This window comes from Tachyglossus aculeatus, chromosome 7 (genome assembly GCF_015852505.1).
Source record: "Tachyglossus aculeatus isolate mTacAcu1 chromosome 7, mTacAcu1.pri, whole genome shotgun sequence".
Lineage (NCBI taxonomy): Eukaryota > Metazoa > Chordata > Mammalia > Monotremata > Tachyglossidae > Tachyglossus > Tachyglossus aculeatus.
Window position 1 is genome coordinate 29973724 of NC_052072.1, and position 11243 is coordinate 29984966.

Consider the following 11243-nt stretch of genomic DNA (forward strand, 5'->3'; position numbering starts at 1 on the left):
TCACTCAATCAATTGTATTTGAGTGCTTACTGTGTGCAGAGCACTGAACTAAGCACTTGGGAGAGTACAGTGTAACAGAGTTGGTAGACACATTTCCTGTCCACAAACAGGCTACAGTCTAGATTATTAGTATTAATACTAATAATGATAGTGGCATTTGTTAAGAGATTACTATGTCAAATGCCATACTAAGCACTGGGGTAGATACAAGATAATCTGGTCCCACATGAAGCTCACAGCCTAAGTAGGAGGGAGAGCAGGTATTGACACCCCCCCCCCCCATTTTTCAGATGAAAGAACTGAGGCTCAGAGAAGGTAAATGACTTGCCCAAGGTCACCCAGCAGACAAACAATGGAGTTAGAATTAGAACCCAGGTCCTCTGACCCTCAGGCCCATGCTCTTTCCCCTAGCCACGCTGTTAAGCAATTTCCAGTAATTTCCAGCTCCTCCTAACAACCTGCCCGTCCTCCCTTCTGGGCTGGCAGAAGCAGCCCCAGCCCTCTCATCTCCCACTTCTCTCTCGGCCCCCCAACTTCCAAACCCATCGGCATTTCAAGTTCTGGCTCCCAGAAGAGCAAGCAGACTCAGCCTCAGCCACCGGCACACGTCCCAGCAACTTTTCATCAAGTCGTCCTGAGTTCGAAGGTGATGCTGACCAGTCATAACTCTCTCGCTGAAACACGAATCACCCATTCGGTCCCAGGCTTTCCCTAATCATTGTGACTGCATTAAAGACATCAGAACAGTGGCAGTGGGGCCTGCTGGGAACGTGGTCTGGTAGCGGAGTGAGTGTGACACCGACGCTTCACATCAGAAAAAGGCAGACCAGTGCAGCCAGGAGCAGGAGGGAGGCCTGTGGAAAATACCCATTCGCATGTCTGCTCTGGCTTGGGCAGGAATCAGTGCCCCTAGAAGTGGAAGGCTGGGGGTCTCCAAAGTGAAACAAGCAGAACAGGCTGTGGTCAGGCCCCGCAGGACAGAGAGAGAGTCAGAGCTCTGGGCCTGGACTGGGTGCCGAGCATCTGTTTGTGGCTCTGCCGCCTACTCACTCCAAGACCAGGTACCAACTCCTACTCCCCGGGCCTGGGCCGGGGCCGGGGCCGGGGCCTGGGCCTCCCCAGCTGGAAAAGAGAGCCAAGCTCTGGGCATTTCAAGGATGAAACGAGGCGAATCTCTCAGAACCCTATGTGCTTGGGGAAAAGAGATGTACACGCAGCATGTGTCGATACATGTAAATTATCTGAGCAACCGAGGCATAAAAATACACTTTGACCTGAATTTTCTAGATATTTCCATTCAACAAAAACTCTAGTGCCTGAAACATTCCAGATAACTTAAATCAAAGAACATTTTGGGGGAACTGAATGTGTGCAGACACAGCCAGGCACAACAGCTCTACTGAAAACTCACGGGGATCAGAGATAAAGTTTGAGAGCTGGGAATCACCATTGCTCATGGACAAAAACTAAGAGAATGTGCTTGGCGCCTGCAGGATGTGGAAGTCTCGAATGACTAGAAAATGAAATCTATTCTTTTAGGCTAAAGAAAGAGAAGGAGATATCATGAAATGAGAACCACTCCCAGTGAGAACTAAAATGACCAAAAAGAAAAAAAATACCCAAACCCTAGAAAGGGGTCTAAATTATTCCACCTGTAAAAGGCTTATTGCCCAATTACCTAGCCTAAGTGCAGCCGGTAATGATTAGACCTCAAGCAAAGATTAGAAACTGCTTTTTTGAGACTGTTTTAACTGCTGAAATGCCTACTAGCTAGGCAGGTCTCCAAGAAGGAGTGAAAACAAATGCAGGTACGAACCCAGAACATGAAGAGGGAGAGAGGGAGGGATGCCTTAGGGAGAAGGGTCCCTGGGACCGAGTGTTTTGGTGGGTGGGTTTGTTTTTACGAGCACCACTTTCAGAGAACTTTGTTTTCCCCCCGTAACACCAATCAATCAAGCATATTTATTGAGCACTTAAGTGTGGGCAGAGAATTGTACTAAGCAATTGGAATAGGGCGATAGGGCAGGAGCCCTTGAAAAGTCTGATAGGAGAGAGAACAAGGATTTTCCTTTGCTGTCCCATTGGGCAAGGCAGCCTGGTGATATGGAAGGTGTTAATCAAGCAGGATTGACTGTCTTCCCAACCCCTTTCACCGTTCTCATCTCTGGGGAGAGAAAGAGTGCTATCTGACTCACTTGAGAACACCAGGAGGACTCCCACCTCTCCTGAAAAACAATCCTGGGGCATCATCTTCCACCCTCAATACCAGAATGACCCAATCAAATTTAAGATTCTCAGAAGGAAAGACAATCCAGAGGGCCAAAGCTGGTGTGGGACATGGATTATGTCTAATCTGATTACTTTGTATTTACCCCAGTCCTCAGCACAGTGCTTGACACATAGGAGCACTTAATAAATCCTATATTATTATTAGTAAGAATAATAATAATTATTATTACTGGTTGAGCCTTATCCCTCCTCACTCCCGGCCCTGCCTTCCACAGGTACAGAGGGCTTTTCTCTTTTGATGTCCCTTCTGGGGATGGTCAGAGCCCCGGCCCTAGCTTTGGGAGGAGCAAAATGTAACAGTTGCCTAGCTCTCTTCCCCTGGTAGTGGTGGGGTGTGTGGGAGTGTGTGTGGGGGGGTGCTCCTTCTGTACATTTTACCACTTGTTAGTAGCTCATTATAAGAGTTCACCTATTGAACAGATCCATGTGTTGGTGTGGGAAAACACACGCCCACGATCCGGCTCTACTGAACATTCATGCGCAAGTGGAGCGCACCAACTCTAAACATGCCACGTATATACAGACTGAAACTCCCCAGGCAGGGACATGTATAAATGGCTAACCAGGATATACACGAGATCCAGGCACACATGAAGCCACGCTTGGTTTGACTCTTCCAGATTCACACTACGAGCACATTATCAAGGAGTACACACGCCGTTAGCATACCAGAGCACAGACGTGTTCTGCAGAAAACAAATCAGGGCTGTTTCTCGGTTAAGGGTTAGGTGGGGGCCGGTGGAGGCCTGGGGGGAGAGAAGGAGAGAGAGGGAAGGGGGGAGAGGAGGAGGGGAGAGGAGCACCAGCCTGTTGCTTGTATTGGAGAGGCTGCCCGCCCAGATAAGAGCAGGGGGCGACTGCGACTTGACTCAAATGTCAACAACCCAGAAGTGAGCAGATTGGATTTGCCTTAGGGAACTTCTCTGCAGCCCCATCTCCGACACAAATCGCTCCCGCTGGGTGGGAGGGGGCTGCCCCTCCGAACGTACCCCAAGGACCAGGCGCTTAGCACAGCCGAAGGCGCTCAGTAAATGCGACTGAATGAATGAATGAATGACCACTTGGGTAGGAGTGGGGAAGGACCCAACTCTCCCTGGGAGTCGGGCTGGGGAACTTTGTGGCATACTCCCCCCCCACCCCCCACCCCCAACGGGCCGCCCCCCAAACCCCACGCCCTGTCCGGCCGGCGGCTGGGAAGCCCCCGGGGAGTGTGGGCAGGCGGGACGGGGGAGGGGGCGCGGTTCTCACGCAGATGGAATAAAACAGCAGCTTGGAGACCCCCCCCCCTCCCAAAGCCGGGGTGTCCTCGGAGGGGGAGCCCCCCGCCCACATTCCGGGGTTCGCCCGGGCGCGGGGAAGGGGCACGCGTGGGCAGCTCGAGCAACAGGCGCAGAAGCAGCCCCCCCCCCCCGGCCGCCCCCCTACTAAGCATCCTCCCGAAACTCCCTTACCTTCCGCCCAGAAAGCCCCGGGCCCCGCCGCTGCCCTGCGGAGGAGGAGGAGGAAGAGGAGGACCAGGAGGAGGATGGAGGACCAGGAGGAGGATGGAAGAGGATGGAGGAGGAGGAGGAGGAGGCGGGGCGGCCGCTCCCACGGCTCCCCGGAGAGATGGAGACCCGCTCCCTCCGTCTCTCTCTGTCTCGTCTCTGCCTCTGTGTCCCTCCCCGCCGCTGCCTCTGCCTCCGACGCCGCGGGACTCCGAGGCTCGCCCCCTCCCCGCCCTCCTCCTCCTCCTCTCCCCCTCTCCCCGGCCCCCCGAGCCCCCGGGTCCAGGCCCCCGCCAATCCCAGGGCCCCGGGGAGCGAAGGGGCGAGGGCCCTCTCTCTGCCCCCGGGGGCGGGGGGAGGCCGGGAGCAGGGCCCAGAGCCCACGGTGCTGGGGAGCAGGAGGGAGCGGGGAGGAGGAGGAGGAGGAGGCGGGGAGGAGGATGGGGGAGGACGGGGGAGGAGGATGGGGAGGAGGTGGAGAGGAGGACTGGAGAGGAGGATAGAGGGGAGGAGATGGGGAGGAGGGTGGTGGGAGGAGGTGGAGGGGAGGATAGGGGAGGAGGATGGGGAGGAGGGTGGTGGGAGGAGGTGGAGGGGAGGATGGGGAGGAGGGTGGTGGGAGGAGGAGGTGGTCTGGAGGAGGATAGAGAGGAGGACGAGGAGAAGGTGTGGAGGAGGATGGAGAGCAGGACGGGGAGAAGTTGTGGAGGAGGATGCAGAGAAGGACGGGGAGGAGGTGAGGAGGACGACGAGGAGGATGAGGAGGAGATGGGGAGGAGGATGGGGGAGGAGAATGTGGAGGATGGAGAGGAGATGGGGAGGAGGATGGATGGGGGTGGGGAGGAGGAGTGGGGAGGAGGATGGATAGGGGGTGGGGAGGAGGATGGATGGGGGTGGGGAGGAGGATGGATAGGGGGTGGGGAGGAGGGGTGGGGAGGAGGATGAAGGGAGGAGGTGCCAGCAGCCCCCGGCCGGCCGTGCCGCCCCGCTCCTGGGCTGGGGAGTGGGAGCCCCTGGCCGAGACCCCCGGCACGGGGAGGGTGGGGGGGATATGTGTATGTGTGTGTGTGTGTGTGTGTGTGTGTGTATAGAGAGAGAGAGAGAGAGAGAGAGAGAGAGAGAGAGCGCTGGAGCAGGACTGACCGATCCGGCGCGTGGTGAGGGATGGAGTGGAGGAATCCGTGCGAAGGCAGGCAGGCGGGCCGGCGGGCGGGCAGGCCGGCAGGGCGCGGGGGGATGGTGCTCAGGTCGGGCTGTCGGGGCTCAGGCGAGGACGGCTCGCTGGCTCCGGCCCCGACCCGGGGGACCCCGGCCCCGACTGCCCGCCCAGGCACCGCCACCCCCCCGAGGGACACACAGGGGCGGGGACGGAGGCAGGGACAGACAGATGGGAGGGGAGGGAGGGGAGGGGGGGGGAGGGAGGGGACGCCTGTCCCGAGCCCCCACCAGGACCACACGGGCACCGAACGCCCCCTGCTCCGCTCTGGACCCTCTGCTCCACGCTGCGCCCCCGAACGCTCCCCCCTCCCCGCCGCCCCCAGCCTCCTTACAGTGCGGGCGAGAGGCGAGGCTGGCACGGGGCTCCGCGTGCGCTCAGGTGAGCGAGCGAGCCCGCCCGCCCGCCCGCGGAGGCACCGCCTGCCCCACCGCCCGGCCCGCGGAGCCGCCGGCGACGACCGTGGACGCCAGGGGGCGCCGTCCCCGCGGCAGCTCCGCCGTCCCCGTCCCCCCCACCCCCCCCCCCCAACCCGGCCCCCGCGGGGCGCCAACACCAGGGGGCGCCGTCCTCTTACCCGCCGCCGCCGCCGCCTCCAGACCCCGCGGGGTGCCAACACCAGGGGGCGCAGGTGGGCGATTTCCCCCTTTCCTCTTCATTCAGGCATTCATTCATTCGCGGGGAGGACGGAGAGGAGGATGAGGAGGATGGGGAGGAAGAGGATGGGGAGGAAGTGGGGAGGAGGAGAGAAAGGAGATGGGGAGGAGGATAGGGAGGAGGACGCGGAGGAGGAAGAGAGAATGGGGAGGAAGTGGGGAGGAGGAAAGAAAGGAGATGGGGAGGAGGATAGAGGGGAGAGAATGGGGAGGAGGATGGAGAGGAGGATGGGGAGAAGGTGTGGAGGAGGATGGAGAGGAGGATGGGGAGAAGGTGTGGAGGAGGATGGAGAGGAGGATGGGGAGAAGGTGTGGAGGAGGATGGAGAGGAGGATGGGGAGAAGGTGTGGAGGAGGATGGAGACGAGGATGGGGAGGAAGAGGACAGGAAGAGGATGGAGAGGAGGACGGGAGAACGTGTGGAGGAGGATGGAGACGAGGATGGGGAGGAAGAGGACGGGAAGAGGATGGAGAGGAGGACGGGAGAACGTGTGGAGGAGGATGGAGACGAGGATGGGGAGGAAGAGGACGGGAAGAGGATGGAGAGGAGGACGGGAGAACGTGTGGAGGAGGATGGAGACGAGGATGGGGAGGAAGAGGACGGGAAGAGGATGGAGAGGAGGACGGGAGAACGTGTGGAGGAGGATGGAGAGGAGGATGAGGAGAAGGTGTGGAGGAGGAGGGAGCTCTGCAGCACAGGACTAAGCACTTGGAAAGTACAATTCGGCAACTGATAGAGACGATCCCTACCCAACAACGGGCTCACAGTCTACAAGGCGGGGAGACAGACAACTAAACAGAGCAAGTAGACAGGCATCACTAGCATCAATATAAATTAATAGAATTATGGATATATGCGCATCATTAGAGTAATAAATATGTACATGTATACACAAGTGCTGTGGGGCGGGGAGGGGGGTAAAAGCAGAGGGAGGGAGTCAGGACGATGGGGAGGGGAGGAGGAGCAGAGGAAAAGGGGGGGCTCAGTCTGGGAAGGCCTCCTGGAGGAGGTGAGCTCTCAGTAGGGGGAAGTGTGCTAGTTTGGCAGATGTGAGGAGGGAGGGCATTCCAGGCCAGAGGTAGGACGTGGGCCAGAGGTCAACAGCGGGACAGGTGCGAATGGGGCACAGTGAGGAGGTTAACACCTTCTTCTCCCTACCCCATGACACTTATGTACATATATATCTCCGTAATTTTATTTATTTATATTGATGTCTGTTTACTTGTGTTGATGTCTGTCTCTCTCCCCACCTCTAGACTCTGAACTCGTTGTGGGCAGGGATTTTCTCTGTTTATTACTGTATTGTACTTTCCCAAGCACTTAGTACAGTGATCTGCACACAGCTAGTGCTTGATAAATACGATTGAATGAGTGACAGGTGGGCTGCAGCGGCTGGACACTTTGGAGTCCTTGGAAAGGAGCTGGCCGGGGGTAGGGGGTTTGGACAGAGGATGGGGACCGGGAGAAGTCCGAGGGGGTACTGGGGAAGGCTGTCGTCTGTCTCCTCAGCAGGGAGGCGCCCCACTTCAGCCTCGAAGGTCAAAGTCTCAGGACTTGTAGGACAGGGAGGGCAATGAGGGGGAAGAGTTTGGACCCTCACTGATTCAGGTTAGGGAGAGGGGTCATTGGTTTTCATTTCCTCAGGTCTTAGGCAAGTGCACACATGTCGGTGGCTCGGCTTCCACTACCCCGCCCCACCTCTGCTCTGCCTTGCGCAGCCCACAGCACCAGGGGTTTATGGGGGGGGGGGGGGGGGGGCGACCCAGTTGGTACCATAAACCAGATGGCGTCAAGGCCGGGCATATAAGCAGCTTGCCATGAGTCCAAGGGCTGTGCTGGCTTTGCATACTGCCTTGCACATAATGGAACTCCTGAATCAGAACCCCGCTCGCTGGAGTCCGGAGGCCGAGGGATGGAGATACAGGCCCTGGCCTTCACCCCGGGAATCACAATACCAGTTTCCTCCCCCAGCTTCTCAATAACAGCACTTTTTGAGCGCCTCCTGTTTGCAGAGCACTGCACCACATACTTCAGAACTGAGAAGATGCAATTCCTGCATAACCTGCCAAATGTACACTAGTTAAAAATCAATAGGTAAAAAGATTTAAACAATAAAGAGTTAGCAGTGAAACACAATAATGTCAGTATTGTGGCATAACTGAAAGACGTGGGGCTAGATTGGGAACAAGAATTTGGAGAAAGAAATTTTTACCTGGACTCTGGAGGTGGGGAGTGGTGTGAGTTGGTGTTTGGGAGTGGGAGGGGGCTCCGCCACAGGAGTCAGTCAGTGATAGGCAAGCTGGGAGCAAAGCACTGTCCAGTTTCCTCAAAGGGTGCCGGCAGGAAAGGAAAGTCAGTGGGTAGGAAGGAGACGACTGGTGAAGGGATTGAAAACTGACTCAGGCCTGGACCTGCAGCCCCAGCTCTGTTCATTCATTCAATCATATTTATTGAGAGCTTACTGTGTGCAGAGCACTGTACTAAGCGCTTGGGAAGTACAAGTTGGCAACATATAGAGATGGTCCCTACCCAACAGTGGGCTCACAGTCTAGAAGGGGGAGACAGAGAACAAAACAAAACATGTTAACAAAATAAAATAAATAGAATAAATATGTACAAATAAGAGTAATAAATACATGCATATATACATATATATATATATATATATATATATATATATATATATACAGGTGCTGTGGGGAGGGGAAGGAGGTAAGGTGGGGGGGATGGAGAGGAGGAGGAGGGGCAGAGGAAGGATGGGGATCAGAAGGAGCCCCAGCTCTATGCTTAAATCAAGCAGTCACACTTTCCAGAACTTCCCAGTCCTCTATCTCCAAACTTGTTTTCAAGCACTGAACTCCTTTCTCTCCAAGATTCTCTCTTCACCAGGTCTCCCTGCTAGAGGCCTGCAGCGACAAAGCCACAGTGTTATTTCCTCCAACAAGTTGACTTTAGCTCCAGTTTTCCCTTGGGTCAGGGAGCTGAGAAGGAGTACTGATTGATAGCTGGGTGCTCAGTAAAGAACTCAGTCTTCTCCTAAGGAGATTTTTTTATTCTTAAGCAGTAAGTAAGGTGCAGCACTGCCTGGATGCAGAAGATTAGATTAAATAGATGATTTTCTCAGGATCCTTTCAGCTGGAGAATGGTAAATTGAGGCTGCTGTGAGCAGGGATATCACACCCCCCCCCCCCCCCCCCCCTTCCACCCTTGCTTTCACCACATCTATCAGAGGAGAGCACCCTCCAATGCAGACCAGCATTTTCTGTTTCTCTGTTTCTCCCCCGATTGGGGATCAGAGCATAAAACTCGGGTGGACACGGGAGTCCCGGCAGGCTTATCCTGGGCTGCCTCTGGCCAAAGGACTCAGCCCAGGCTGGGTGTCTTCCCTCATCTCCCTCCTGCAGCCTCTACCCCACCTCCTTGCCTGTCTGGGATTCTCCAGCACTTTTCCCCCATGGCTCGGCCGCTTTAACTTTCAGCTGCTCTTTAAAGAGCTAATTTGGGACTACTTGCTCCCAACTGGAGTATTTTAAGTAGGAAATGAGTATCAGCAGTGGCCTGCCTCTGAACCCACAGCAGCTGTCCACCTGGAGCAGCCTGGAGCAGCTGGACTAAGTATGCAAGGCCGGGCTTTCACTGTTGGAGACCAGCACAGGGCCCTGGTCTTTGGGCTCCCAGCCCCCAAGAATTCCAGTGCCCCAGCCTCCTGGCCCCCCCAGTCCTCCAGCTCCCCAGCCTCCTGACCACCAGATCTCTAGGACCAGAAAGCAAAACAAAATGTTTCCAGTACTTGGAGGAGAAAGCTGGTGGCCAGGATGGGGCAGCCCAGGTCAATCCCAACAGCAGAGACTCAGAATCCTGAATAGAAAGAAGGTGGAGGCAAAAGTCACATCAACTACAACAATCTTTTGTTTTTTATAACAAAATTTCCATATAACATTGGTCTCAGGGGGGTGAATTTACTTACTGACATTGTTAAAGACTCCCATCTAAAGAAATCCTAAATAACTCAATATATCAAACAGAGCGGCCATGGGTAGTGAAGTGTAACTGTTACATCTGCAATAGAAATGCAGGCCCTTTGGGGCAGGAAAGAACTGTGGGGAGCTGCTCATGAAGCAGTAAGAGTTCAGATTTCTGAGTCAAACCACTTCTTTCTGACCATGACTACTGTGTTAACCTCCTCACTGACCTCACTGCTTCCAGCTCTTCTCTCCAGTTCATGCTTCACTCTGCTGACTGCATCATTTTTCTAAAAATTGTCTTGCACAAAACTCCCCTTTCTCAAAAACCTCCACTGGTTGCCTATCCATCCCCTTACCTAACAGAAACTCCTCACCACTGTCTTTAAGGCACTCATTCAGCTCTTTCTCCCTCCTACTTAATCTCACTCTCCTCCCACAACAACCCAGCCAGCACACTTTGCTCCTCAACCCCTTGCCCTCCTTGCTCCTTAACCTCCTTCCTCCCTGGAACATCCTCCCACTTTATTGCAGATGGACCACCACTCTATCTGTATGGAGCATCCTCTGTGGACAGAGCCCTAATCCAAGTCCTTGGGGCTTGACAGAAGAAGCGGACAATATTGCCCCTGATCTCAGGAAAATAGTCTCCTGTGGGTGACAGGTTGGGAACAGCCACTTCAGCACATGAATAAACATCAAGTAAAGTATCAGAAGCATGCAAGTAAAAAGTGTCGACAGGAACATGCACCACAGGAAGAAACAATGTACAGAGGTTACCCGAGTGTGGAAGCATTGCCAGCATGATTGGAGTGACCAGAGTCAAGTGGGGTTAATAAGGAAAGGCTTCATAAACCAGGTGGATTTTAGTAGAATTTTCAAGGGAAGGCAGGGAAAAAAAAGGTGGAAAAAGCAGTGACTGAGAAGTTGGAAAAGCACATAGGGAGAAAGAAGAGCAGAGTGGCCTGGCTGGAGTGGACAGAAGAAGCAAGAATGTGTTAGGAAGTGAGAGCACCTAGTCAGGGTCCAGGTGTCCAGACATGATCAAGTCCATTGAATATCCCTGGTTCACGGTCCCATCTGCAACAAGGAGCATGCAAATATTCACATCTCCCCTCCTCACATTTTAAGAATCCCACTCTTAGCTTGGCGACATCCTCCTTCTCCACAGTGGGAGTAGAGGTATACAATACAGTGAATTTACAGCGTATTTACACATAGTAAGCGCTTAACAAATACCATTGGGGAAAAGAGGTATAGATGGAGTGGTTACAGCACCCAACTTCCCTCTCACTGAGTCAGAATCAGTGTCATGCCAACATGGTCCTTGGAGGGGAAGGCAATGGCTTTGGAGCTCAGTGGGTGGGAGGAGATGTTCCCTGGAGAATGGTTCTAGGTTCTGGGTGACACCTGGTGCCTGGTGTAATACCTACTAGCATAGCTTAGCATGATGACATCATTCAGAGTGGATAATAATAATAATAATGGCATTTATTAAGCGCTTACTATGTGCAAAGCACTGTTCTAAGCACTGGGGAGGTTACAAGGTGATCAGGTTACCCCATGGGGGGCTCACAGTCTTAATCCCCATTTTACAGATGAGGGAACTGAGGCACAGAGAAGTTAAGTGACT

General features: G+C 54.5%; 1 protein-coding gene across 3 annotated transcripts in view; it reads right to left on the reverse strand.

Moving 5' to 3' along the window:
- KCND3 (potassium voltage-gated channel subfamily D member 3) overlaps window positions 1-4982 on the reverse strand; it is a 188232-nt gene extending 183250 nt beyond the window's left edge. For 2 of the 3 annotated variants that reach the window (XM_038749310.1, XM_038749308.1), the window contains exon 1: window positions 3741-3920. The gene's annotated coding sequence lies outside the window, so the exon portion shown is untranslated. Of the gene's footprint in view, window positions 1-3740; window positions 3921-4919 lie in introns of those variants that run through there. The other variant, XM_038749309.1, reaches the window with a different exon arrangement.
- Between the last annotated feature and the right edge of the window lie 6261 nt (window positions 4983-11243).